Here is a 6,300-nt window from a genome sequence, read left to right on the forward strand (position 1 = left end):
ACATATACAAACACATAAGTACATACTATACAAAAATTATAAATGTTAGAATATAAATATTACATAAGACAGATATTCTTTTCTTTTAACACTCTAAGGAGCGCGAAAGTGGAACCGCTTTTCTCTCATTAATGAATATCGCTTGATCATCAGGAAAGCCAGTTGTTACCTCCCCTCCTTTTTCTTCGCGGTCCCCCCCACCAAAAATGCAATTCCTTGACGGGCGAAGAACAAATCACAATGATTATAGCAACCTAGTTAAACTCCGATGCGTCACCATAACAAGAGACGACGTTTTTCAAGATGTCATCAATTATCATAAAGTTTGCAAGGAATGCCTTGTGGCAATACCACCGGACTACAGACAACAGTACATGTTAATACCACCACATAGTTTGGTCCATAAAAGCTCAGCCGACCATCAAACAACTTGTACGATCTGTAGCATGATAATATTACGAGTCAGCTCCGCATGGGCATGCCTGTACTGTCTGGAAGAATATCTATACGTTGACATGACGTACTTAGTCAAAGGATGGGGACGCTCTGTGACCACCAGATGGGTAGAAGAATAAAAAAAAGGAGACCCTACATCAAACCCGGCCCGAGCGCCTGGCATTGTCTTGCTACTGATGATCAGGTAGTTAAAATTATAAGAAAAGAAACGAGAAAATTTTTTTCCTCTCCTTTTCTTTTCCTTTTTTTTTTTTTTTTGCTAAGAAGCAACAAAAGTATTAATAATAATAACAAAATGAAGTTCCACTTTCGCATTATAAAATCGATAGCACAACGATCTTAATAATAGAATTAGTAGCGTATTAATAACATAAATACACACACACACAATAGCGACAAGCACGACTCCGAAGAGACACCCAAATATTAAGTTACAAAATTCAATGGCAAGAAAAGAATCGAGACAATTCCATCTGCAAATGTTGTGTCTTACATCCCCAACATTTGTCTAACGCCGGGGGTGTTACGTCCAGGGGAATCCACGATTCTTTTCTTTCCCGTACCCGGTGCACACGTGCACGATTTCCAGAGCCGATAATAATAGCTAAATTAAAGCAGGATTCTCAGTACATGCCCTAAATAACAATCAGAAATTAACGGGCAATAAAAGTAGCATCCGGCTAAATAAAGCGGGATTCAGTCAAACAAATTTTCTTAAAACTCATAAAATCAAAAAAAATAAAGGAAACTAATCATAAAACGCGAGTGATCGGATATCGGATGTTACGATTCTTTTCTTTCCCGTATCCGGTGCACACGTACACGATTTCTAGAGCCCATAATAATAGCTAGATTAAAGCGGGATGCTCAGTACATGTCCTAAAATAACAATCGGATGTTAACGGGTTATAAAGGTAGCATCCGGTTAAATAAAGCGGCATTCAGTCAAACAAATTCGATATTTTCTTAAAAACTCATAAAATCAAAAAATAAAGGAAACTAATCATAAAACGTGAGTGATATCGCAAGAGGGTAGTAACAGTCATCCCTTGTGCGATACTGAGAATCCTAAATCCCCCGTTTTGGAAGATGCTCTCCTATTCGCGAACGAATGTAATAAAATTCTGATTTGTTACATTTGTACTAAATTGCTCATAAGTAGGGGCAGAGAGGAGGCCATGGAAATCTAACAAAGATTTCTATTCATCAATCTCCCTTATTCCTCACGCTAGGAGAGGGTAATCCAAAACGATATATAAGCGCGAACTTCGAACAACCCCAGACAGTCAGAAAAATTCGTTCAGTCAGAAATTCATTCATTGACTCACGCGTTCATATACGCACTCAAAAGTTTCGAGACATATCAACCTTCATATCGAGTCAGTGCAAAAACCTACACCAAGGGGGCCCAGCAGCAACCACCCTCTTCAACAACTATCAATTCAGCAAATATCTCGCCATCTTCAACGCCAAGGGGGGTCCAGCGATAATTCGTATCGATTTGTCCACGGTTTTTCAAATAGTAAGTCTTTTCTTTTTATTTTTAAAGTTCCTCCTCCTCCCCCGTCTACTTCCTTTACTTATAATAATCGTTTCCCTAGTGGAACCCACGAGGAAATCCGCTAGAGCCCACGCTAAGCGATTTCGATACCGCCGTAATTGACGTACCCGCCGACTGCTGGCTCGGGCTGCGGCCGACTCTTCATTCGCACTAGATTCAAGTCAAATTAACACGGATCTCCCTATTACGCCGATTTTTTTAAATAATTTTCAAGGAGACACGCGAGACTCCTCACATCCGCTCCCTCGCACTCCTTCCCCTAACTACTCCCCGTACCTGTCTCCGGGAACTCTTCCTCCAAGCTATTCCCCAGTGTATGACACACAACCTGATTTTCCACAGTTATCACCTTCTCCTTCTCCACCCCACTCGCCAGTCCCAGATCCTCATCTCTTGTCTCCTCCTCCTCTTCCTCCCCCTGTTTACTCCGACATCGATCTTAGTGATCGGATCCTCTCCGAAATTCTAAGCTTGACTTACCCTTTGTACTTTCACCCCATCCTCCCGGGTCAATTCACCTTGGGCCCTAGCCTTATTCATATTCCAACTCTCAAGGCCTTTCTCCGCACCGCTCCTTCCAACATTCCCATACCTTGCTTTACTCCCTTCACCAGATACCCCATCGCTATTCCCGTAGAATTCTTCAGGGAAAGATATCCTCCAGATTCCGACCAACCTCACCCCGTCTCACATACACACACAATCACGCTTAATGTACCCACAAACATACAAACAATCACACTTAATATTGTGCTAGAGTAATAACTAATTAAAATGTTTATGTAAATTTTATCTTTTGTAATGTACGATAAATTTAATTAATTTTATTTCTTTTAACTTGAACTTAATCAATTCCCCCCCTCGTTACCCACGCTCCTGAATCGCACTTGGTCCCGTCCCGGGTAAAAAGGATTAAGTTCCTTTACCGAAAAGGGGACCGACGAGCGGACATTTGGACCAGAAATAGCGTAAAATCGACTCTTGTGGTCGTTGACCTATCTTTGGCTCACCCGCAGGCTCGCTCGACTCGAGACACTTGCTCTTAAGGCACCTGTTCTCGGGATACACGTATTACGCCCTTCCTTCGGCCCATCCTTCCTCGGGCCTGGACGTAACATTAACAATGCAAGATTTATTAACCAAATATTCAGTTGCAGTACCTTTAAAAGAAGCTACTTCTTTAACTATCGCTGACGCTTTTACTAAAGAATTTATTTGTATTTATGGTGCACCTCGCGCTATTTTAACTGATCAAGGCACCAACTTTTTATCCGCTTTAATGCGACAATTAACAAAGAGATTTAATATTCAACACTTTAAAACTACAGCATATCATCCTCAATCGAACGAATCTTTAGAACGTTCACATCATGTATTAACAGAATATTTAAAGACTCAAATAGATACAGAAGATAATTGAGATGAATATTTGAAACTTGCTATGTTTTCATATAATACCAGCGTACATGAAGGAACAAAATATTCACCGTACGAATTAGTTTTCGGTCGCATAGCTCGACTACCTTCTTCTCATCCTATTATAGAAGAAAATATTGAACCAACGTATCATGATTACCTTACTACTCCATTTAATAAATTAAAAGATGTGCAAACAAAAGTACGACAAAATCTTATACAAGCAAAAGAAAGAAGCAAACAATATTATGATCGGAAATTAAACCCTCTACAAATTAAAACTGGAATGCATGTATTTCTCCTTAAAGAACCACGAAAAGGGAAGTTCACTGAACAATATACTGGACCTTATGAAGTGATAGAACTATTACCTCTAAGCAATATTAAGCTTCGCATTGGAAATCGAACACGAATTGTTCACACAGATAAGATAAAGATATCTCATATCCAACCAGGATGAAACACTAATCTCAGATTTTCTGTTACAGATGCACCGGCATAAAAAGCCAGCACAGCCGGCCCTGGCTACAGCAGCCTCGGATTCAGCAATATTAAACCTTGTGCAACAATCTCTTATTTGCACACTGCACAAAAATCACCGGAGCTATATGCCTCGATGACGACAACAACTTATGTCACAAGTGCTATTCAAGGATTCGTACATCACTCATCCATGAACGATACCGATCGATGCGCACACATTTCTTCGTAAACAGTCACGCTGTCAGAGACGAATTCTGTTTAAAGTGCAACGCAACAGTGATACGAATTCGATCAATGAGTGAGTGCATCCCTTGTGCTTTAACAGCACGCAGCTTCCTGAAAACTCTTCATGACACATCGACTCATGTAGACGAATGTGAATATCCGCTAGTATTAAATGTAGTTAATAGAGTTTTCTTCTAAATTCATCGTAACGAGGGTATGTCCTCTGATGAATCAGTTTATTGCATTAAAATTAAAGGATATCGAGACTTTGTTCTAAATTGTTATTTGTGCGAAACGTGCTATCGAAGCATTCAACCTCTTATATTGCAAATGCAATTTTCTTTTATTTTTTTCTCACTTTATCTCTCTAGAACCACATCGTTCTGAATTACTTTGTGTTAACTGTCTTCAATTTATTACTGTGTTAACACCTCTCTATCAATGCCCTACATGTCTCAGAGATATTATTGATTTTCTAACTTTTAACATGAATTAAATTACTCTAGCATGTCTCAATCTACATCTATCCCTTCATGCATTAGATTACATGGATATATCCATTTGCTTACTCGCAACTATTACTGTTGTACTTGCTATACTATTGTTTATCACCCTCTTCTTCAAAGACACTTTTTACCATTAGATCAGCATACTATAAGTATTGCCCCTCACATGCTCCCTACTATATGTAGTCGTTGTCGAAACCCCATGACTATTCAAAGACCCATAACAGACTGTAATATTTGTGCTAGACACTTTAGTGGGCTTGCTTCTTTGACTCCCCTAACAATTAAAAGGGATGGACCCTCTTCATAAAATAATGCATGAAGAACTTGATGATTATATATGCAAAGGTGAATACTATTGCCCTGTGTGCGTTACGCACGCATCAACGAAAGACTATCCTGTTAAATATCACAGTATATCACACGATCCACCCCATCCCCCTCCACTTAAATGTTACTTATGTGCTACACCAATAGCGCAAAGAACTCCCTTGATAGATTGTCGAAAATGCTCTTTGTTTTACCTTGAAGGAGAGAGAGAACAAGAACTCTCACGTAACCGTCATAATGAATAATTCCAATCTTGAAAACATTTCTTGTGAACATCCAATCCATCGAATTTTACAACACTGTCCAAACATATGTAGTTACGAATGTAAAAGAGTTGTTTTATAAAAAACCAGGAAATTGGGATAAACCTTATACTCGAATGTGTTGTAATTGTTCTAATTTACGCCAGATTAGAAGCAATCATGAACTTGTAGTATGTCATTGGATGACATCTGGCAATATAGTATTTGCTAAATGTGAATTTTGTGGATCTAATTTAGATGAAACTCGTCCTATCTTAGAATGTAAAGAATGTACACTTACATATTTCGAAAGAACATTATATGAACAAAAACATGGACGAGATATAAATCAATTAGGTATTTGCCTTCTGCAGTATACATAAAAAGGGAATATACGCATAAACGACAAAAATATGCTCTCCTTATAAACAGAAATCAAGAGACACGGTAGTGTCTTGTGCTAAGTCCCGCGTAAGCAACAAGACACTCCGTGTATTATTACGCGAGTCGGATAGTTTGAGATGTTCGAGATTATCATATTGAAATAATCGCTGAACAGATCGAGTTCTTACTAGGCTTAATTGATAGCTTGAGTTTGATTTATATAAGAAAAGTGTCTTTATTTTTGCTCTATATGCATCGTGAACAGCAATATTATGATCCAAAGTCGAAATATGAAAAATTCTCATTAAGATACGTCGTCTTGGTCAACGCTCAAGTCCCTAATGCGCAAGCGTACAAAGTTGTACGGTTGACGCATTCGACGTAAGATTGCGCTAGCGGCGCTCCGTGATGTTAAGACTATTATATACAGGGTGTCCCATTTTAATCGATGGATCCAAATTTCTCCTAAACTACGCCAGCTACAAAAAAAAATGTTTCAGACAAAAGTTGAATGGCTTGAAGGGGAACATAAGGTGGTGTCATTGGTTTGACATTGAAAAGTCACCTGAAGGTTACGTGAAGATCACATCCAACTTTTTAAATGGGACATCCTATATGCTTTTGCATATTTTTTTAGTTCATCTCGAGAGCTCTCCGAAATACTATAATTAAGTTAGTTTTCATTAAGTAGTTTTCG

This window comes from Camponotus floridanus, unplaced genomic scaffold (assembly GCF_003227725.1).
Source record: "Camponotus floridanus strain SB8 unplaced genomic scaffold, Cflo_v7.5 scaffold329, whole genome shotgun sequence".
NCBI lineage: Eukaryota > Metazoa > Arthropoda > Insecta > Hymenoptera > Formicidae > Camponotus > Camponotus floridanus.